This window comes from Protopterus annectens, chromosome 3.part0, assembly GCF_019279795.1.
Source record: "Protopterus annectens isolate FY-2018-M chromosome 3.part0, PAN1.0, whole genome shotgun sequence".
NCBI classification, from domain to species: domain Eukaryota; kingdom Metazoa; phylum Chordata; order Ceratodontiformes; family Protopteridae; genus Protopterus; species Protopterus annectens.
This window is the reverse complement of record NC_056731.1, coordinates 861,312,336-861,336,568: the sequence shown is the minus strand read 5'-3', so window position 1 is coordinate 861,336,568 and position 24,233 is coordinate 861,312,336. Positions and strand designations below refer to the sequence as shown.

Below are 24,233 nucleotides of genomic sequence, written 5' to 3'. Positions count from 1 at the left end.
TTTACAATACCAGGAGGTAACAAAATCTATGCTTTTGCAGGTGTCCCATAGGGATCACTTCTTGGACCCATACTACTCTCATTATTCATTAATGATATTTTGGTAATACCATTCACCAACCTTACCCTCCATGCTGAAGACATGCTTCTTTAAACAACATTTTACAAAACCTATTTCAAGATAGCTTGCAATCTTTACCTCTGGGTATAAAAGAACCAGCTAACAGTAAATGTAAACAAAACCACAGAATGCTCGTTGGTACCCCTAGAAAACAAGCAAAACCCTTGGTACCCCTAGAAAACTAGCTAAGCAAAACCTTCTTTATTTACAGTCTGTCAACAATCAGCCAATAACATTTGAGGATGAATACAAAAATCTAGGTCTCCTTCTTCACCCCACTCTTACTTTCAAAAAAGAATACCAAAACAATTACAACTAAAGTCAACACTCAGCTAAAAGCTTCCTATTTAATATCAAATTAACTTATAAAAGCCAATAGTGCTGCGATATCACAGGAAACAACTTGAAAAATGCAAAAATATCGCTCCAGCCGAAAGGACATCAAGGTTCACTAAAGTCAATCAAATATAATAAATACAATAGTAATTAAAATCACTTTAATAGAACAAACTGTAATTAAGCGCTTTCGTCCAACATGAATTAGACTAAATCAGAATCACAGGCCAATAAGAAAACTCAATCTTAAATAATACAATCAATAAACCAATTAACTCACTAGTTAAAATGCTTAAGGTGACCAATTAAGAGAAAAACATGTAACCAATAAATATCAAAACATAAAAATAAAAATACAATCCCGTGTAAAGTGGAAAATAAAAGACAACTAACATTTATTAGCCCTTAATTTTAAAATAGGTTGCAAGAAAATAAAGTCTTTAATACCTGGGGGTGTGAGGCAAATAGTTTGTCCAGTCCTTTCTGCTGGAGCAATATTTTTGCATTTTTTCAAATGAACTTATCCCAGACACTAGATGGGTCACAACACAAAATGCCCTTATAATAAGAATAGAAGAATCTCTCCCTGTTGTCTCTTGACTCCACAGTCAAGACACAGAGACTTCAAACTACACTTAAAGGGATTTGTAGATTCATAAATCATAAATATCTCACCTAGGTCTGAGCTCAACTGCCTCTCTCTCGAAAAAAAAAATCTTACCTACTACTGCAAGGAGTATTACTTTGCTGTCTGTCCTTACATTCATGATTTTGTACCAATGGTATTGTCCCCAGAATAAAATAAACTAAGAATCAAGGCATAACCATATGCTGTCTGCATACAAGATAATAATAATAATTAATTAATTAATCCTTAATGTTAAGCATACCCAGATTTAAATTAACCACTTTTGAAAAAAATCTTCTGAAAAATTATACTGGTTAATTGGAACCATTTGGCAAAAGATATAAGGGAAATCACTCAATAAATCAATTCCAAAAACTGTGATTTTTATAAATATTTGATTCTATAATTCTGTAAAGACTCTGTTACTGCTGCTGTGATGTGTCCTATGTAATGTATATTTTCTTACTGTTAAACAAAAAATGTCAACCTAAAATGTACATACTCTGAAATGTTCATCTCAGAGGCATAGCTACGGTGGGGCAAAGGGGCAGTCACCCTGGAAGCATGACGTTGGGGGATGTGATCGATCAGTAGTGTAGTACCTGTATTCAGAAATTAATGCTTATACCGCATATGTGGTCAGGCCTTAAGTGCTTTGTTAGTGGAATTTAGCTATAGCAAGCCACTTGTTACATTTATAGCATGCAGTTTGCCACAATGTTTTGTCCTCGAGTGCATTTTTGTGGTATTCAAGTAAGAGAGAACCATTTTTTTTGTTCCCCACCTTAAGGTTGAGGGGGTGTCAGATCAGGGAATGGCACAGGGCACCAGAATAGCTAGCTACTGCTCTGGTTTATCTTTGAAATGCAAGTCTGTGAATGCGTGGTCATAATGACTGTGATGTACTATATGAGATGTATATTCACGCTGTAATTGTGTATTACACCCAAGTCATGGCAGAAAGGATCTACCGACCAGCCCACATATCCGGTCAATAAATAAATACAAAGTGGTAGGAGAACAGGATAAGTTGAGTGGAATTCCAACAACTTTACTTCAGTTGCCAAAGGATGAGAATGGGCCTAACTCTCTCACTCACCTAAACAAGCCCTTTATTATCTATCGATGGATTCCTGTATGCATGATCTATGATCTATGTACTGATTTACTTACTGACACTTTACTTAGTAGCTGACACAGTTATACTTTCTTGACTGTAGCAGTGTACTTAGCTATAAACAGCCAATTTCACATGCAGCACAGGTGCTAACAAAATATGAAAACAATGTAATCAAAATATGACTAATATAAAATCTGACATATTACGGTGCAAGTAAAATAAGGAAATACATATGTACAAATTTACTAGAAATAATAAGCAAAATTATGCTACTTGAAAGCTTCATCAATTTAGTTATTTTTTAAGGAGATTCCCTTTGTTTCTTGTTTTCTTGTTTTCCAAAAATACTTTTCTTTACACAAATGTTTTGCCTTATTACTGTTTTTTGGCTAAGTACAGGAAAAATAATACGAGTAAGAGCAGCTAATCTCCTGTGTTCTGAAAAGCTTATGTATTTCTTATCTCTCCTAGCTGAACTTTTATTACTAAATTCTGTATTAAGATTCACAACACTCACACTTGTGATTTTCTCCTAAACAAAAAGTCACCGAAGATGAAATTCTTGCAGAATCTGCTACCCATAAGAGTACTTGTTTGTAATTTTCTAACAGCATTAGAAAGAGCACAAAATTGTAAACATTATATTTCTGTCTTAGTAAGATAGCTTATACATGCAGTGTTAAAGACTGAGACCTAAGAAGTGCCCAATGAAATAGTGAAGCAACCTGACTGGCTGCTCAAGTGGCAAAAAACAAGAAGAACCAAGTAAGGTGAGATGTGCACTCTCTACAGCAGTCAGACACCTCCCAGTGGCCATCATGAGATGCATCCGCAGACAGCCATGGACACCCAATGGCTGAAAAAGATTAGGCCAAAAGCCTGATGTTTACCTTCAACTATTTCCCATTAGATATGCATTTCTATAGCACTAATCCTAACGATAAACATCTTGTGATGCAATGAGTGCCAACTAAATATATAAGATTCATGTCAGCTAGTGGAATGCACTCTAAACTAATCCAATAAAATAAAATATTGAAAAACATATATAAAAAAACTTCAACATTGTTTTTGGCAAGAAGACTAGCCACTCTCCACACCACCTTAAATAAATAGGATAACAGTCACACAGCAATGGAATCAAAATAGAACATAATACTAACAATGCAATAATACTCCAGCAAACAGACCTTAATTAGTCACAGTTGGTTAAATGGGATTTCAACAATCCCTTCTTATTTACGGGGGATTCTTTAAAACTGCCCTTGGTAGTTCCACATGAGTACAATATATACATACAAAGTTTTTTTTTTTTTTTTTTACATGAAGTACGCTTACATTAATTTCAAGTAGTGAGACACAATAGCAGAGACAACATTTTGGCAAGGGACTACATCCAAGGATAGTTATAGTTTCCCCAAGAAGCATACTGCAGTATATCAGCTGCTCTTTATGTATGCACATTACAAACAGCCCTTTCTACAAGTGCCTAATTAGGAATGAACCATGCCAGAACATAACTTTTATCAGTATACACTTATGTTAAAATGTAATTATTTTTTGCTTCTGTACAGAGTAGGGAGTGGGAGAAGACACATCTGTTCTGAACTGTTAGTTGTCAATTTTTTAAATTCTAATAATGGTGTACCTTGCAATCTAAATGTACTAAGGTAAAAAAATAATATGTGAAAGTAAAACAGTTAAACACTATTCATTATATAACAACATATTTTGATGTGCATTTAGACATGACAGGTAGTATATATGAATCAACAATCTAAAGCATTCATAAAAAAATGTGCAAACCTACATTTAATTCTCACAATCTCTTCTTGTGTGCTAAGTGACTAAAGAAATTACCTAGAAACACAAAACTCTTGGCACATCAAAGAATTTATAGGATACCACATAAGCTTCATTTCTGTTTAAGGGACATTACCTAGCACAAAATGACAGATTGTTTGAAATAAAATATTTGAAGAAAAAAACAAATTCCTCCATACATATATGTATTAAAATGAATGGCTGATCTGACAGGTGCATTATGTTCTCAACTTAAAAATGTATAATTTAAATAAGAAGAATTACTGTGAAACATAACACTAATGTATCCTTTAATCATTAATAACCACAGCAACAGTTATCAAGCAATGGCACGGTGTGTTTTCATGTGTACCACAGAAATATTTGAGAGGTTAAGAGACTTACAACAGAATGTGGAGGATGCAGGCATCAAACTCAGGCCTCTCTGCTAGAAGTTACTAAGTTCATTTGTAATTCACCAGTTTGTCTGTTATGGTACGACTCAAGAGCCAATAATCTGGCACAGTATTGTTTCAAGCTCTTTGCTCTAAAAAGTAAGAAAAAAAAATAATAATGAAGTAGATCTGTTTTTAGATGAAAATACTCGTTTAGGACAGCAAGTTACCTACTATTCCTAATAAGTGTGCATGAGTTTATATGCATACAAACTGTAAGCAAAAAAATCTATCTGCAAAACTGTGTACAACTTGAAATCCATATACTGCATAATAAACATGTACTAGGGAAGAGAGTAAAAGCTACATGTATTTGGTGGATGAGGAAAAAAGCAGGTTACTACTCTTTACATGTAAAGAAAATTAGCAAAAAAAAAATGTATCGCACAATTATCTTTATAATATAAAAATGTATTTATACACTGCGGTGGTGGTGCTGTGGTAGCGTTGTCGCCTCATAGCAAGACGTTGTCCCATTCGATTCTCAGCTAGAGCGTCTTCTGTGTGGAGGCATATGTAAATGGGGCGTGCCTTCATTGAAGGTTGGGCGTCAGGGCTGGTAACCCGGTACATAAAAATCCACTACCAATCATTAGCAGACCGGAGTTCCGCTGTGGCGACCCCTAACCGGGAAAAGCCGAAAGACACAAACAAACACAAATTTATACTTTTAATGCTATATTTCATGAAATTATGAAGACCCCTGCTCATATCTTAAGAGGAAGTAGGCCAAAATTACAAAGGGACACTACGATGTAAAAATGCAAAAAAAAAAAAAAAAGAAAAGTGAAATGCGAACTGAATAATCAAGACATCAGTGGGTCCTGTTAATCATGATGTTTTCTGCATTTTAAGAAGCAATATGTCACCCCAGGGAGTAAAAGGCTGAAAACTAATTTTTAAACAATGTCTACCATCTTAAAAATTTGGCTTCTTCAATCACAATTTGAAACCAGTCTTGTAGCACCTACCTGTCCAACATTCCGGCACAAAATAATACATCTTGGGTATGGCAACAGTAGATACAACTAATGACAGTATAGTTCCCTTCAGTAAAATATCATGCATTATGCTAAAAGCAATGTTGATCTAACGGTCTAACATGTCAAAACATAGTCTTCAGTCTACAATGATACAGATTTTAATTCAGATATACTTTATAAACTGCCTGGCATGCAACACTAACTGCAATGGTACAAGTAATACAAAAGCGGATCTTTTACGTATGAATCCCAAAAGGAATGGTTTGTTTTTAGATACCCACTAAAATGCATCATTTCTATTTTTTAAGACAGCAATTTTTATGAGGTAAAAGTAAATACATTTTCAACACTGAATCATTTTTCTTTTTTGTTTGTTTGTTTATATTTTTATATCTGTCAAATCTTTCTCTACAAAGCATTTTTTGTTCTGTGTGTTAATACATCTATATAAAATTCATGAATGTTAATGTCTTCCTTTATGACACTAATTTATTTGCTGTAATTTTCAGACATTAGGACTACTTTTAAGTTATACTGGCAGACATGAACATCACACCTTTTATCCTGAGGACTGTGATCCTTAACTTTACTGATTTTATTTAGGACTCCATACATGTAAATATTAAGAATGCATGGCATTTTAATCCACAATGTATCTTCTACACAGTCAAAAAAACAAGAGAACTTTGTAGTACCCTGAACCACAGGGCTGTTTTTCTGGAGTTTGGATGTCTGCACCATCTTGCATTAGCCCGTTACTTCCTTAAAGAAATTGCTGGGACTGACAGATACCCCCCTTTATTTTGCTCCCTACTTTCCATAATGCTACCTATCAGTCAAGGCAGCAGTGCTTTGCTAAGCTGAAGAACACCCAGTTGACAGATGAGAATGCTGTCTGAAGATGACGTAGACCAAGACAGGTAGGATACTTGCTGTTAAGCCATGGACAACTTATCTCACAATCAAGGTTCTACTACACTAACTCATGCAACAATCCCTACCCAAAGTCTGTTCTGCATGTTTTTCGTTCTCTAGCCACCACCTCAGCCAATGTTAATGTACTCTGCTGCTCTCTATTGGAAGCTCTTACCTGTTACTTACTCCATACAGACCAGTGTCTTTATAACTAAGGTTGCTGCATCAGGCTGCAACATTTTTTTCACCATCCTAATACAGTGTTTACTTGATCCTGCATTCTAGAAAAGAGATAATAACTATAATACCCCTGAATATGGAGACAAGGCAGAGTTTACAACAGCCACAACTCTGGGCAGCATGGAAAGTAGCCCTGATTTCTTGGAGGCAACAATCAGACAGAATGGTTCCTAATCCCTAGGCCTATTGGTGAGGACAAGGTTAAGTATCTTTGGTGTAAGTAGTGCTCACCATCTAGCTCTTGGAGACCTTCATAACTCCCTAGTACTGGTTGAACCCTTATCTGTGTACCACTTCTTATCCCAGTCTTACTATGACAATTCCCTGATAGAATCTTCCAGCTTCACAGAGGACTAAGGCTATTCAGTTACTCATTATGTATCAGATATAAAATTAGAAGCAGTCAAAGCCTTACTCCTGTAACCTGCCAAAAATGTATCCTAAGTTATACTTGGGCCAGAGTGTGTAGTCTGCAACAGGTACTCGCTGCATATGCAGAATGGCCAGCAAACCACTCCAAGTTGTCCTGCCCTGGTCCTCATTACTTTAATGTAGTCACACCTGATAAGCTCCCTGGCCTTTTTTTGTTTTACGTGGATGTTATAACTTGGGGCAATACATAACAATACATATAATGTAGTGGAAGTTTTGTTAACCAAGTGCTTCATAGGTTGAATCTGAGTATTTACTGGATGTTACCACTGAAATATTCAGACAAATCTATTTTAATACTAATGTGTGTTGCCAGACAAGTGCTGTTCTTTCCTTTTACTTAAGTTTTATACAGTGCCCAGTTTATTTTGGGAACATGTCCTCTGCCTTGTGTTTTCTGAATCCTGTGTGAAATTTGATACTGTGATAATTTGTAATTGCAAGCATTGCATTTCTCTTATGAGGGTAGTAATTGCTCTAGGGCAAATAATGTCCCATTCTCCATAATGCAGAGAGCTCACATCCAATTATAACATTTAGGGGATGTTACAAAGAAGGTAAAGCTCTCCACAAAAAAAATGTATATATTGTTTTCCTGTTTCTTTGATGCTTCTGAGTCCATTTTTGTATGATTTCCATTTATTTTGGCACAAGGTGCTGAACTTCCTCCTAGGAAGTATTCACTAAATGGAACTAGAACCATCATGCATTGCATGCATCTGTCACCCCCTTCCCCACAACGAAAAATAAACCAAACTTTTCATCCTTGTCAAATCTAGCCACCCCAAGCTTAGCTCCATTTCTGAATGTAATCTGGAAATGGAGCCAAAACTGTTCAGCCTGTGCAAGTTGATCCCTTCTGCATGACAGCAGTCATAAACTGTTAAATTCAGATGTACATCCCTTGGCATTACAGTGAACAATAAATGCTGCAAATCTGAATATGAGGCTGCAGTACAATACTTTAACCAGAGACCTTGAGCCATAACGCTCAACCTGCAGACACTGAAAATGTGGACAAAGGCTCTTGAAAAGTAGATACAACTAGCTAAAAATATGGACAGCTGATTAGTATAAAATGTGCATATTCCATAGCATGATTGCTTTCATGTTCAACAGGACTTTGGGATACATTACCACTCAGAAACACCTGGAACTTCAAAAGTCACTGAAACTGTCTGGAAGTTATATTCAACAGGAACAAATCAGAATAAAAGCTAGTGTGGGTCATATAAGACTGAAGTCCTGTACATCAGAACCCTTTTTAATTTCTCCAAGTCTTTTGAGTTTCTAATACCATAGGGTTCATAGGTTGGTACTAGGCTTTCGGCCCTAGGGCCTATACAAGCCTAGCCATAACAATTCCCTGGATATTTCTTCCCACAATATTTACTTCTCTGGACCCCTGTCTAGCAGGGTGACTGGCATGATCCACGGGGTGAATTTCCTATCTCCCATCCAATCATCAAGGTTCTTTTTGAAGAGGGCCAATGAGGCGCTCTGCTTAACATGTATGGGCAGTCTATTCCAGAGTATGGGGAGTCTCTGGGTCAGGAACCTATCCCTCCAGCATGTTTTGTTCATTGTGATGACAAGGTTTAGATCCCTGGAGTGTGTGGCTCTGAGGGATTGGGATTTCTTTAAGTGGAGCATGTCCAACAGCTCAGGGTTTGACATGGCCTTGTATGTTAAGCAGAGATTGCCTCTGAGTAGACGATATGCCACAGAGTATAGCTGGAGTTTTTTTTAGACGGTAAGCATATTGCATCTGCTTTAGGCCTGTGATTCTTTCAGTGAGGTATTTCTGTGGCCTTTCCAGCTGTTGCAGATATCTTGTGAGGTACATAACCAAATGGAGCATTATACTCTATAATGGGTCTAATGAGGGATGAGTACAGTGGGACAATGACCTCCTTTTTTCTGGATGAAAAGCCCTTAATGATGAGGTGTGCCACATAGAAGGATTTCCAGACTGTTGTGGCGATATGGTTATCGAAAGTGAGACCATTGTCCACCTGTGTCCCTAAGTCTCTCATCACACTTTCGATGTTTAGTGTACTACCACCTATGTGGTAATTCATGGGTACATGTTTTTTTTTCCAAAGGGGATAACTATACATTTCTTGGCATTAAGCTTGAGCCCATGGCTCTGGCACCAGGCATCTCTTTCTATAAGGCCCTTTTGTAGAATATCCACATCATTTGGGAATTCAATAACGGCTCCCAGTTTGCAGTCATCTGCGAACTTTGTTAGCCAGAGTCCCTTAGTGTTGGCCTGTACTTCAGAGAAGTAGATGCCAAACAAGAGTGGTCCCAGGACTGAACCCTGAGGTACTCCACTTGTCACTTGTCAGGAGCTGGATTTGGAGTTGGCTGCTTTTACAGTTTGGGTTCTGTCAGTAAGCCAGTTGGCAACCCATCGAGTGATGTAGGGATTTATGCCCAGCATAGTAAGTTTATCTATGATTCCAGATTGGGGGGTAGTGTTGAAGGCCTTGGCGAGGTCCAGACAGGCTGTGTGGACTGCCTTACCCTCGTCCACAGCTCTGGAGACTGATTCAAAGAAGTCAATCAGATTCATGAGACAAGATCGGCCCTTCACAAACCCAAACTGGGTGGGGTCCAGTGTTTGAAGGTTGCCAGTGTCTTTTGGTATTGAGATGGGCCCTTTAGGCATTGAGAGGGGGGGGGTGAAGTTGGCACTAAATCAATCTGCCAGGATATTAGCAATATCCTTGGGATCAGTACATTTAATGTCATTCTGTTGTAGCTCAGAGCAGATCTGAGCATTGCCATTTAGATTCTTGACATAAGTATAGAATGCCTTGTGGTTGTCTTTGGAATCTTTGGCAATTTTATTTTTGTAACTAGCTTTTGAGGATTTTATGAGGGATCTCAGCTTCTTACTGAGGTTGGTGAGGGAGTTTTTTGCATCCTGGGATTTTACTCTTTTCTGCAATAGTTTCTTCCTTCTGTTGTATAGTTTGTTTATAGCAGGGGACCACCAGATTGGCTTCCTTTTTTTGGAGAAGAGCACCTTGGTTCTATTTGGGATGGCATGATTCATGCACGAGTGGATGTGCTCGTACAGTGCCTTAGTGTAGGATTCTGCAGTTGAACTTTCAGATCCTGTTTGCATGGGTGTCGTGAAGTTTGTCACTTCTGACTTCAGTAGCATGAAGTTGGCTTTGGAGAAGTTTTTTAAGGAGGTTTCCTTACTGGGGGTGGGATGTGGATGTCAAGGGTGATTTGCTTATGGTCAGACCTGTCCAATGAGGAGGTGACCACTGGTGTGGAGCATCTATCTCCCATGTTGGTAATGACCAGGTCTAGGATATTGGAGCCCCTGGTGGGACAATGGATTAGTTGATCCAGGGTATTGGAATTTATGAATTCCAAGAACCGTTGGGAAAAGGAGTTGGTACCCGAGTAGTTTTCCCAGTTAATGGCAGGGTAGTTGAAATCACCCAGTATTAGGGTGTTTGGTTGTATCTTAATATTTTCCAGCATGTTTAGAAAGGTGTAGTGAGAATCTTGGGGCATGGTGGGGGATCTGTAGCAAGCTACAATTTGGATTGCAGTCTTACCTAATGTTAGTTGCACCTGGAGAATTTCAGATGCATTGTGTTGGGCAACTAGCCTGGAGGTGTGAATATCCCCGGTGAATATGGACACTCCTCCACCTTTAGTGTTTTGGTCTTGGTTTTGTGGCCGAAAAGTGTGGTAAGAGTTGTAGCCTGGTATTACAGGGGTGTTCTCTGGAGCCTTGAACCAGGTCTCAGTTACTGCATAGATATCGATGTTCTCCATTTTTAGGAGTGCCTCGAGAGAGTGCATCTTGATGTTTAGACTTCTAGCATTGAGTAGCATTACCTTCAGATTTTGCATGCTTATATCTGTTACAGTGCTGGTTTTATCCTTTGAACCTTGCCTAAAAAAGGCACTATAGGGGGTGGCAAGAGCTTTAGCCAGTAACCTGAATCCCAGGGTTGACAGGTGCAGACCATCTCTGGCAAAGCATCATGGTTTGTCGATCATGTCTTCCCAGGCAGACAGATACTGGATCCCCTTTGAATGACACCAGAAGCTTAGCCAATTGTTGAAGTCAATCATTTTGACCTTATACTGCGGTATAATTCTGGGCGAAGGTAGGATGCTACTCAGGGCTAGGGTCATACCTGCCTAGGTTACAAGAGCTCTTCCATGTCTCTTTTCATGTAGTCCAGGGAGGTACGTCTCAAGTCATTCACTCCAGCATGGACAATGACAGAGTCGTATTTGGACTTGTTGTGGAGTGACTTGAGTGCATGCATTATGTGGCGGATCCTGGCACCCGACAGGCAGCTGACTGTAATTTTCTCCTTGTTCAGCCTGGTAAGTGGGACATCAGTGTGCCTGACTGTAGAGTCACCTATAACTAAAGTGTTGGGTACATTGTCTTACCTTAGGGGCTGTTGTTGGGTGGCACACTGGTGTTGTGAGCTATGTGTCACTTTGTTTGTGACTGGTGTTTGTTTGCGTTTCAGCTTCAGAGGTCCTTGTTGCTTGGGCAGGTTAATGTTAAGGGCCTCCGCATATGTGGGTTTAGTGTTGCTATGTGTGGGTGTTGCTGGTGTGGGTTTTGAAGGGCTATGAGTTGCTTGAGGTGTAGTGCAGGTGTTAACCTTCTCCTCTTGACTGTCTAGCACAATCTTGGCCTGAGAGAGCTTTGCTTCCAGTTTGGCTATGTAAGTGCATCTCTCCCAGGCTGTAGTGTTGGGTGGTAGGAGGAAAGGATTGTCTGTGTACATGAGGCAGTTGCCGCATTGCCCCACTATGCCCAGATTCACTAGGTGGACAGGAGAAATTACCGGAAGCTGATCCTTGGACATGCCTGTTTAGGTGTTTTTTTCTTTCCCCATGACATTAATGGACCCCGTTCCTAAGTCAAACTATGATTAAAGCTCATGAAATCAGTACTGTTTCAGTCTTTGATGTTAGCCAGAAGTGCTCTTTGCAGCACCTGCAACGTGCCCAGTAATAAGTCCTTCTGCAATCCATACAGAGTTACATGTATCAGTAACATAGCCAAGTATGATTGTAAATTCTTTTTTATAAGACCTGCTGCTCTTCCTACTGCTGGAACTGTCTGGGTATCTTTCTTCCACATTACCTTTGTTTCTGTCTGCAAATCCTGGTATGTATGACTTTGTATCTCTCTGTACGTAAGACACTGTAGTCACTGGGTGCAGCAATTTCAATGATCAGTGCTACTTTTGTCTTCTTTTCATGGACTGTTATATCTGGTTTTCTCACATCTAGTTTTTGAACTGTTGGTAATGGATGATCCTATGTGATATAAACTTCATCATTTTTTATGATGCATTGTGGCTCATGTTTCCAGTGTTTTTCAGCTATTTCAATATTATAATGTTTGTACAGTCTTGCCACATTATAATTCCTTTCAGTATACAGTCCTTCTGCCATTAGTATATCACAACCAGCAACAAGATGTGCGGCTGTTTCCAATTCTGTTTTATAAAACCTATATTTGTCAGTTTCTACCACATGTGCAATGGTGTTTGTAAACCAATTTGTATGTAGTCCACTATCTTGGGCCACCAATATTAACTTTTCACCTTTTAAATTCACCTCTCCTTAACCATTCCTGAGTTCGATCCTGATCAACATAAGGTTGTTCCAAGAGAGTTTTCTATACTTGCAACTATATTTATGGATTTTCCACATTTCTTGCCTTTTCATCTGATGTTCACCTTATATTCTTTCTTTTCTTTTTGGCACATTCAGTTACTGCCTGATTTTATCTACTTCTGGTTTGATTTTCATTCCCACTTGGACTGACATGCTTTTGCTAAACGAAGTAGGAAAGTCATCTTAGATTTATTCTCCTCATGTTTCAAAACTTTCACTATTGTTTGGGTCTTGTGAGATCAGTAGATATGCATGCAACCCCACGACTGCAATACATGTAGTCAGTTACGAGGAGGCCCATACCTCCTTCAGAACAGGGAATACATAATCTTGGTATGCACTGATTTTTATACATCGTTTGAGCATGAAGCATCCTTCTTGTTTTAAAAACAGGAACGCAAAAAAACGAAAAGCTCAGAACCAAAACCAGATAAGGAATACGATCCAAGGCAGTGAAAAGCCAGAGGTAGTCTCCAAAAGACGTTTATTTAAACACAGAACAAAAAAATTTCTCCAAATCCTTCTCAAGCGCTTTCGCTCAGTGCAATACTGAGCTTTATCAAGATAACAGTATATGACAGAATGGTCTTATTTAAATGGGTGCATAGAGATCATGTGATTCATTAATTAAACTGAATCAAATTTAGTTAATTGATGGCTAGTTTAAAAGTACAATACTAAGCAGCACAAGGTTGTATAAAATCCCAATAAATACATTTTCATAAATATCATTTAAAAATCACATAATATATGTGAATAAATAAATAAATAATGAATAATGTTGTGTGTGTTGTTTCATAAAACCACTTTCATAATTATTAACTGTTGTGCCGCTGTTAGTGTACAAAAAACATATGAAATACAATAAAATGCAACAATAAACAATAAAAATAATAAAAATAATAATAATCAAATAGTACTGCGTTAATTATAATTCTCTGTACAAAGAATGAATAATAAATAAACTGATATGGATAATAATATTATTAATTTCTTGCTGAATGTTATAACTTAGCCCTTCTTAATTTTAAAACTGACGTGATCCCGGGGTGAATTTCCCATCTCCCATCCAGTCATCAAGGTTCCTTTTGAAGAGGGCCAAAGAGGCACTCTGCTTGACATGTATGGGCAGTCTATTCCAGAGTCTCTAGATACAAAGACTTTACTACACAGCCACTACAGTACCTTTATGATGGACAACACATTTATTGTGGTTTTTTTCCCTTTAATTATTTTAAACTTTTTTTTTCTAGAGAGCTGTCACAAAAAAGATGGAACAGAAGTGCAGCAGGATAAATTGCTTTTCATGGATTGTGTTTACTCAGGATTGACACTGACTGCTAAGTTCTCACCCAAGTGCTCAGCAGCACCCAAAGGAAACAGCTAAATAAATAATTCCAGTGACAGCTCACTACTTCCATCACTTGAGTTCAGTGGAACATAGTTTAACATAAACCTCACCTGTTTTGCTGTAAAACCTTTAACTGTACTAATATTGAGCTTCAGTGATAAGTGATTGCAAATTTCAAGTTTTCATAATCACTGTGGTGACATTCAAAACAGTGAAGTGCTTTGTTACCATCCAGTGGGTTGATCAATCCAAATTTCCCCTTCAAATATTCTAAAAATTCATAAATGCGTGAATACAGGTGTCATAATGTTTGCTCGCATACTGTTTTGAGCTCACAGGAGCATATCAATCTATACATTATTCCAACTGTTTTACAGTTGTAGCACTACTCAGATGTGAACAATTTTCTATTAATGAACCATTCCTTTAGTTGCATAGAAAAAATAGTACTGCGACATCCTTGACAATGAAACATCCCTATAGTACTCACTAACTTTATTTTTTTTCTCATTCCACAGGAAACTAATATACCTGCTGTTTTGCAAAACATCTTTGGCGTCATCGGCAAATCTGTCTCATGCTGGGGTCTGACTATAGTACTGGCCAATATTTAAAAAGTATCTTCACTTTTTCAACAAAAGTAACAAAACCTATAACAAAATACAAATCTATATCCTCATTTCATGAGACTTCTTTGGTGTTTAGAAGCAAGCAACATTTACAGGGGAAAAAATGTATGCTATGTTCTGATTTTAAGGGAATGTTCAAGCCACTTTTGTAAAGAAATAGGTATCTCACTGTACTGTTGAAGCATCCTTTAAAAACCCAGCACCTATATACATATGTTTTCCTACTATTCAATACAGAGTTTGAGAGGCAGAAATTGTAACAGCGTCCCACTAAACTAGTTACCTAGGATGAAACCATACTGGAATGATTGCCGATTTGCTGCCTTCCTCCTTCCTCAGTTCTTTTCTCCTATTTTTTTTCTGCTCCATTGATGACTCTCAATTCTCTGCAGTTGTTGCAACTTCACACTTCCTCTTGTAGTCTCATACAATCAGTCATGCTTGTCAGTTTGACCATAATGTTAAAATCTATGTTTTAATTTGTTCAAAATGCTCTGCAAAAGGTCATTCTGGGTTTGACAGCCCAGCAGGAGGAGGGGACTGATTCTGTTGTAGCTAGTGGAAACTGCTGTACAAATATATTCAGGAGACAGTCCTGGGATGCAGGAGAATGACAAACTGGTGGAGGTTGTTTGGGAGGATTCACTTGTAGTGCAGGTGGGCTCCTTGGTAAATGTTTCCAATAAGCTGCAGATGGAAGCCTAGTTTCTACTGATGACAAAGGGGAAGTTGTTTGCTGTTACACATGTTCCTGAAGGGACCTAATTGGGTCAACTTATACAAGCCTGTAGTGCCTTTTTGTATACTTCTGGTTAACACTCATAGCTGCTTATGGCTTCCAGAACTTCTTTAACTAAGTGACTTATCATCTTATAATAGGCTGGATTAGAAAGGGCAAGCAGTTATTAACAAAACAACACTAATATTGTTAATCTAGGATGTTCCACAATAAAAATGCCTTTATTATCTTATCCTTTTTAAGTTGATTTTTCAGAACATGCTCTGGAATGCAAGGATGTGTGTAGGCTGTAAGAAGTGTGACATTCCACACCACATATGTGTTAATGAGTTAAGTGTCAGAAATAGGTCCTTCTGAAAATATCTTTTTTTTCCCCCAAGCCAAGAATACCATTCCCATAGAAATTATGGATTCTTTGGTGTTAGCCTAGTCTATTAGGATTCCTTTTCCTCTGTGGAATCAGTTTTCAAGAGTGATAAAAGTGAGGATGAAGAAGGAGAATAAGAATGTACTGCTGATACTGATGCAAAGAAAGATATGCAGGTGGGTGCACGTTCAGCTGATAATAAGAAAAAGGGGGAGGTACTTACTATTAGGCAGGTTAAGATGCATAAAAAGAAACTGGTCAAAAAGAAAGGGTAAAGGTTGAACTGCACATTTTTTTTCTTCAACTTTTAATAGTGGTGTTAAAGAAATATAGCATTTGATGATTTTTGACTGGTGTAAATCTGTTAGGGCAGGTACTACCACTCTGTTGGATGTTTGACAAGTGACAATAGATCAGTGGGGGCAAGCAGGTCTGTGTTGGAGTTGGGAAATTTTTTTATAGTATGGGTTTGGATACTTGTTCGAGTATTGCTGCATCGGCTTCCTCAAGAGTTATTTTTTTGAAAGTTATAGTTATTTCTACTGGTTGCACAGTTTTAGTTGACTGTATTATACATACTTAAGTTTTTCATTTACTTGTTTTTATATGCTAATGCTAATGCAAATCTTTTGTTCAAATCTTTGGCTGTTAATTTGAGTGGTTCTTTTCTAGTAGTGCTAGTGGGTGATTTTAACTGTGTTTTATGAAATAACAGCCCATGGAGCAATGACGTCAAAGCGTGTTTCAACTTCATTTGGGTTCTGATAGAAAACATACTTACAGTTTTTTTTATTGATAGCCCTTTTCTATTAGAAGTACAAGAGGGATAAGAAATGGGTGGGGGTTTCAGACCATGCTGCTATATGGGCTCTGTTCAAGTCTGATGCTACTACTCTGTGGGGAGGGAAAAAGTATAAAGAGAACAACAAATGTCTCTTTACAAGTAAAGTTATTTTTTGGCTGTATAAATATGAGTCTTTTATCTTTCTTGGTCTGAATGGTGGGTTGTATATAAGGAGAAAAATAGGCAGTTTTATTGTTTGGGGGATAAGAAATGGTGGAAACATAAGAAATGTATAGATAAAGAATGGTCTGATCAATTTATTTATTTATTTCAGTTTGTTGACCGGGAAAGTCCTCTGGGCCTAAAAAGAGCCTGTTTTCAGTGGAGACCGGGGGGGGGGCAATTTGATATTGTTACTGGGAATAATAATAAAAAGAAGTTATGTACTCAACACAATATTTCATCTGCGTTGTCCATTTTCATTTTTCCTCAACAAGTGGGTTCAGATTCGACCCTCAGATCTGACTTGGCTGCTTTTTACAGTTTGTGCTTACTGAAAACTCTCAAGCTCCTCCCTTACCATTCCTCAGATCTTGTTTGCTGACCATTTGCTTATTAGAAACTTAGGAATAACCATAATATGAGAAACCAATATCTGGAGCTCAAAGGCAGGAACATTGGTTCCCTTAGTATCTTCTCATTCTTCCAGAAGCCACAAACAAAATGGTAGGGGATTGTATGGAGGGAAGTTGAGGAGAATGAAAATGGACAAAGTACAGTTTTGTACCTACCATAAATGTAGATGTTCGAGGATCCACATTGCTGCAGTCCTAACTATTGGGTAGTCCGCTGTCCAGTATATCCTCAGTCTTTTCTTGCCCCAGATGTCAGAAGACCCTAAAAAGACAAGGCCCAACATACCTGCACCAAAAATATGTACAATAGATACAAAAGTATATACAAAAATATCAGCATATAACCTCACCTACACATTGCTGCAGTCCTAACTATGGGTAGAATCCCAAAGCAGCTGACAACATGCCTTGCAAAATACCAGCCCTAGACTTAGAGTAGAGAGGAAGGTGATAATGCTTATATCCTTAGTTGCCACCCCTTAGAAATGCTGTTGAAGTGGCAGTAGCCCTAGTGGAATGAGGCCTAATCCCAGCTGGAATGTCCTTGCCATGATGGGAATAACAAAATGCAATGCAAAACCCAATCCACCTAGAAATAGTTTGTTTTGACACAGGCTTGCCAACTCAAAGCAAAAGAAACAAACAACTGCTGAGACTGCCTAAAACTTAGTCCTGCTCAAATAACTGTGCACATCTAAAGAGTGCAAAATCTTTTCCGGGGATCTGCATAAAAGTAGGCAAATGAATAGTTTGGTTTAAAGCCACACTAGAAACCACCTTGAAGGATTACCCTATCCTTATGAAAAATCAAAAGGGCTCAACCGCCATAAGGGCCTGTAACTCAGAAACCCTTCTTGCAGAAGTAATAGCCAACAAAAAAGCAGTCTTCCATGACAAGTATTTCAGTTCAGCAGTAGCTGCAGGCTCAAAAGGTTGTAGAGTAAGTTTCTCCAACACAAAATTGAGATCCCAAGCAGGAGTAGGAGCTCGGGGTCTTATATTCTTTGCCCTCTAAGAAATTGCTTGAACAAAGGATGTGAAAACAATGGTGGGTCACAGTCATAGTGAGCTGAAATTGCTGCAGCATGAATCTTAATGGAAGAGAAAGACAAACCTTTGTCCAATAACTCAGTAAGATATTGAAGAGCCACACTCAAATTAGGCTCTGAAATCTCCAAATTCTTTGCTGCAGTCCAAGATAAAATCTCTTCCATTTTACTTTCCTTGTACTAGGTCTTCTGGCTTCCATAATCACATTTAAAACTTGTTGAGGAAGTTGAGACCTGCTGTCTTTCAAAACAGAATCAGGCTGTTAGATGAAGAGAGTGAAGCTTGACATTGAGCAGACGACCTTCCTTCTGAGACAACAGATGTGGAATCAAGGGTAAAGGCCATGGAGGCTTCTTTACCAGACTCCTCAGTAATGGGTACCAGTGCTGCCGAGGCCAATCTGGAGCTATTAAAATCATCCTTGGCTTGTCTTGTCTGACCTTTAGAAGCACCTTTGGAAGAAGAGGCAGAGGTGGAAGCATACACATGAAGATTTTTCCAACTGAAAGAAAGAGCATCCACTTTCCAAGCTGTGTGATGAAACCTCTTTGTGCAAAACTTTGGCAGCTGGTGGTTCAGTGGAGAAAACAGATCTATGTCTGGAGTTCCCCAGGACACTGTCAACTTTTGAAATACATGAAGATCCAGTTTCCACCGTGGGGATCCATGATTTGTCTGCTTAACACATCTGCTAAGGAGTTCTGTGCTCCCGCAGAAACCTTGCCTGAAGAGTTAGTTGCAAGCTGAGCGCAGTCTCCCATAAAATCATTGCTTGCCTGCACAATGGGTAAGAATGTGTTCCCCTTGTTTGTTGATGTACCACATGACAGTTGTGTTGTCTGTTAGAATCAACACCTGCCCTGGAAGAAGTAACTCCTTGAAAGCCATTAATGCAAACTGGACTGCATCTCCTTCATGTTGATATGTAGATGCTGTAGTCTGGCAGGCCACTTGTCTTGTATCCACTTTCCATTTAGATGAGCTCCCCAAGCAATATCCGAGGCATCTGTCGTTAAAATCTGACCGGGTCACAGAGAGTCCCTTGTTTAGGTGACATTCCTGAGCCCACCACAAAAATTCTTTTTGAAGGCAAGGTATTATTTGAATGACAGTGTCCAAATCCTGGCAGTGCTGTGTCCATACATTTTTGAGATACCATTGTAGCTTCCTCATATGCAGTTTGGCATTGGGAAGCACCAGAATACAAGATGCCATGAACCCTAATGCTTGAAGGACTGTCCTTGCAGTCAGCACGGACTGATGAGATAGTTGATGGAAGTAAAGTGATAGACTCTGTTGTTTGTCCGGGGTTAAAGGCCATCTGGGCTGCTGTATTCAGTCTCACACCCAGAAAGCACATGTCTTGAGAGGGTACTAGACTGGACTTTATTACAGAATACCCTAGGCACCTTAGCACTCCTATAACATATTCCAGATGCTGTAGAAGGTCTTCCTTTTCTTGAGCCAGAACCAGGCAGTCGGCCAAGTAAGGATAGATTTGAATTCCTTGTAGCCTGAAGTAAGCTATCACTGGAGCCAGAACCTTTGTGAATACTCTGGGCAGTAGATAAGCCAAAGGGCAATGCAGAGAACTGATAATGAGAATTTCCAGCAGATACTTCCTGCAACTTAGTCTTATAGGCACATGAAGGTAAGCTTCCTTGAGATCTAAAGTTACCATCCAGTGATCTTTGCCCAGCAGAGGTAAAAGCTGTTGTAACGTCAACATCTTGAACTTGGGAATGTCCAGATAAGTGTTGAGGATAGATAAATCCAAAATTGGTCTCCACGTGTTCCCCTTCTTTGGTACTAGGAACAGGCGAGAATAAAATCCTAGGCCCCTTTGTGATACAGGGACTGGCTGAATGGCCCCTATTTGGAGTAACTGAAAAATTTGCTTGTGAGCCTCTTTCCTTTGTGGAGGAGGAACGTCTGGCATGCCTTTGAAAGGGGCAATGTATGGAAATAAAACCTGTAACCGTGGTGAATGATATCCAACACCCATCTGTCTTGAGTAATTAAATCCCAATTTTCTTTGAAAAGAGACAGTCTTCCTCCCAAAGGAGCTGCCAGACGAGAATCTACTGGCAGCTGAAAAGGCAGGTCATTGGGTCTGTTTAAAGGACTGACCCTGCCCTCACCAGAAGTCTGAGCAGGTGAACTCCTGTTCTAGGCCTAAAAGAACCTTGAGCTCTGCCTAGACCTACCCTAGACTGGGAATCATAAGCAGGATATGTCCAACCCTTAGTAGGCCAATTTCTACTAAACTGGCTGCACCTGCAAAAATCTTTAACAGTTTGCATAGACTTAGCTTTGTCCTCCATTTTCTTTAAAACTGCTTCAACAGGAACCAAACAACACATCAGACTGTAAAGGAGCATCCAAAATCCTTGTCTTAACATGCTCAGCTAAATTCTGATCCCTCAACCAGGCATGCCTGCGAAGAACAGAACTAGTAGCAGCCCCTCGAGGAGGCCTGTACAGCATCAAAACCACATTGCAAAGAATGCTTACCCACTTGTTCAGACACATGAACTAAATCCAGCAACTCTTTACACTCAATACCTTCAAAGCATCCACCTTAGATTTCAATTGTGAAAGGAGATAATTTTGATATTTTAGCATGTGAAACTGACAATTCAACGCCTCATGGCTAAAGTGGAAGAAGTATACACTTTCTTTCCCCATCTATCCAAAGCCCTTGCCTCTTTATCAGTGGGAACAGGGTTTTTAACCACAGAGGCCTTAACACCTTTAGGTCCCTGTGAAACAGTTTCGGTCTGCCCTAGGACTCTTAAAAGATACTTATGAGCTTCAGGCACCGTACCTATCAGGTTTAACAGGAGCAGGAGGCAAAGAATCAGGGTTCAGGAAGCCTCTGCAAAACATCTTCCACCACAGTCAACACAGGAGGTATAGCTAAGGGCCTATGCTGGGGTAAAACAAGAATTCCTAAGCCTTTTCCTGAATCAGAGTAATCCTGGCCTTCCCATTTAAAGTGCTCCCTCATGGAATGCAGAGTCTCTGAAAATGAGAAATCCTCAGGAGGAGAAGCTGTAGGAGTGGAATCATCCACATCAGAATCAGAATAAGGAGGGAACTCCGCAAATCTTCCGCAGAAGACTCAGAAGCCTCTGAACACTGTTCAAAACTTTCAAACTCAGGCTCCACCCTAGGCCTCTTATCAGGGGGGGGCATAGAGCCTCTAATCATAGTAATCAAATCTTCTGCCATTTTAAGCATATGTTTCTTAGGCACAGAGCCTGAAGTGCTAGGAGAAGCCCCCACTGAAGCTAAACTTGGCCTACCTCTCAAAGAAGTTTTGAAACAGAAGGAGAGGCTCTAACTACCTTAGGAAGAGAGGGAAGAACAGTTACCTGAGAAGCCCTCAGCCTGGCCTACTTCCTGAGAAGGCACATCCTGTAACAGTAAAGTCTCTGCCTGAGACTCCAAAGAAACTCCTGGCAAAACCTCTGGCTCCACTGAGCCGTCTAAAGAACCGACTGCCGGTTCATCAACCCTAGGCTTCGCTGTTTTGTCCTTGCGCTTTTGAACATCCGACGGCATTTTATAATTGCAACGCTTCCCAAACACTAACCTGGCACAGTCTAACCTTCTCTTAATAGTGCGTTTGTTAAACCTAGCACAAGGCATCCAACAACTCAGGCCCTAAACAAGGTATACACAAGGTATGGTAATCCCTATGAGGTATCTGTTTCCCACAAGAAATACAGTTATTCACTTTTTCTGACATCCGTTAAATACTGAGGCAAGAAAAACCAAAATGTTCCCAACGGGTACTTAGCCAACTCTGATTCGTCTGAAACTCCGGCTTCAGAAAATTTCAGAACGCCAACCTGCACTCGCAAAAAAGCTTCTGCATCGGACCATGCGGCAAAAAAGACTGAGGATATGACGTCGGTCATGCGATAGCACCCCGACGACACACCGCCAGTCAGTCTCGCGCCTGACCGACGGCAGCCATATACGCCCCTGACGTACTGACGTCAGTCTAATGCGCCCTGACCGACGGCAGCCATATACTCTGGTATTCGGGCCGACTGGACAGCGGACTACCCAATAGTTAGGACTGCAGCAATGTGGAACGAAGAACATCAGATGGAATGTTATGGTGAGTACATAACTTCTTTACCTGATGTTGTCAAGTTTCATTCATTCCTCAACAAGTGGGACAGAGTCCCCAGCTACATGAATCCCGGGAGGCCTCTGAGGAAGGATATTTCTGAGCACTGCTGAGCCAAAGGGTGCTCTTTCCCCAGAGACCAGATCCAATTTGTAATGAGTAATAAAGGTATGAGAATTAGCCCAAGTTGCAGCTGCACAGTTATTGTCCATGGAAGATCTAGATAAAAGTATTGATGAAGTTGGCATGGACTTGGTTGAATGAGCTCTCAAAGGTTTTGACAAGGACAAACCTAATTTACTGTAGACAAAAGAAATGCAATCAGTTAGCCATTTGGCTAAAGTTACTTTGGTAACTGGCTTGCCCAATTTTGATTCTGCAAAGGAGACAAATATTTGATCTGATTTTCTCAAGTTTTCTGGTCTATGCAAACAGAAGCATAACTGTCTGTGAACGTCCAATAAATGTAGCATGTATTCTCCTTCATTCATGAAATTTGGAAAGAAAACTGGAAGACTGATAGACTGATTAATACTGGATTCTGACACCACCTTAGGAAGGACGGATGGGTTGGTTCGTAACGATACCCTAACTTTATGAAAAATCAAATAAGAGGGCTTAAAAGATAAGGCTTGAAGTTCAGAGACTCTTCTAGAAGAGGTTATGGCTACTAAAATGACAAGTTTTCCAGGTTAAAAAATTTAGTTCACAATTTGCTGATGGTTCAAATGGAGACTGAGTTAAAGCTTGTAAAACTAATTCAAATCCCATGGTGGAGATGGATCTTTTAAAAGGGGTCTAAGAAGAAAGGTTCTCCTTATAAAGGTCTTACAAAGTTCAGAAGAAGCTAAGGTGGAATTGTTTACCCCTATGTGAAAATTAGAAATGGCAGCTAGCTGTACTTTAACAGTCGAGGAGCTAGCTCCTTCATTAAAAATTGTAGCCAAAAACCCGAGAACTTTAGGGACTGTTGCTGATAAAGGGTCAATATCTCTCTGTTGTACCCAAAAAACAAATCTTTTCCATTTACTTCTGTAAATTTTTTTGTGGAAGCTTTATGGGAAGACAAAAGAATGTGATGGGCAGAGGGAGGAGAGCCTGGATTAACTAGCTAACAATGGAAGTGCAGAAACCATGTGGTCAACTTTAGGCCTAAAATGTCCTGGTGAATCATGTCTCTCAGATGAGCCAGGAGGTCTGGAATTGGATCCAGAATCCATTTTGAATGAACTAGACGAGGCCAAAGAAAGGGAAAACAAATCTGATGAGGCCAATACAGGGCAATGAGGATGGATGTGCTCTTCATTCAAGAAGCTTTCTGGAGAAACTTGGGGATTAGAGGAGTTGGACGCTAAGCATAGAGAAGACTGAGGAGCCAGTCATGGAGGAGTGCATCTCTTGGCGATTCCCCCAGTAGGGGGATTAGAGCAAAGAATCTGCTACACTTGTTGTTGAGGGGAGGTGCAAAGAGATTACAAGAAGGTTGACCCCACTGGCAGAATAACTTTTCTACAACTTTCATGTTAAGAGATCACTCATGAGGCAATAAAATGGACCTGCTCAACTTGTCTGCTATCATACTGGATTTCCATGGAATGTGCATTGTTATCAGAAACTGATTGGATGAGATCACCCACTGCCACACTCTCAGAGCTTCTCTACACGAGGGGTAAGATCTGGTTCCTCCTTGTATGTTGATGTATCAGACCACTGACATATTGTCCATCTGAATCGTAATAGTCCCAGGAAGAAGAGAGTCTTCAAAGGCTTGAATTGCTAGCAGGACAGCTCTCATTTCCAAGACACTGATA

At 39.5% G+C, this 24,233-nt stretch overlaps 1 long non-coding RNA gene across 1 annotated transcript in view; it reads right to left on the bottom strand.

The window, feature by feature from the left end:
• Positions 1 to 2,888: 2,888 nt before the first annotated feature.
• The window catches only part of LOC122796598, a 358,936-nt gene continuing 337,591 nt past the window's right edge, over positions 2,889 to 24,233 (bottom strand). Inside the window, exon 3 of the long non-coding RNA XR_006363996.1 lies at positions 2,889 to 4,554. This is a non-coding gene — a long non-coding RNA (uncharacterized LOC122796598). The remainder of the gene's footprint in view (positions 4,555 to 24,233) is intronic.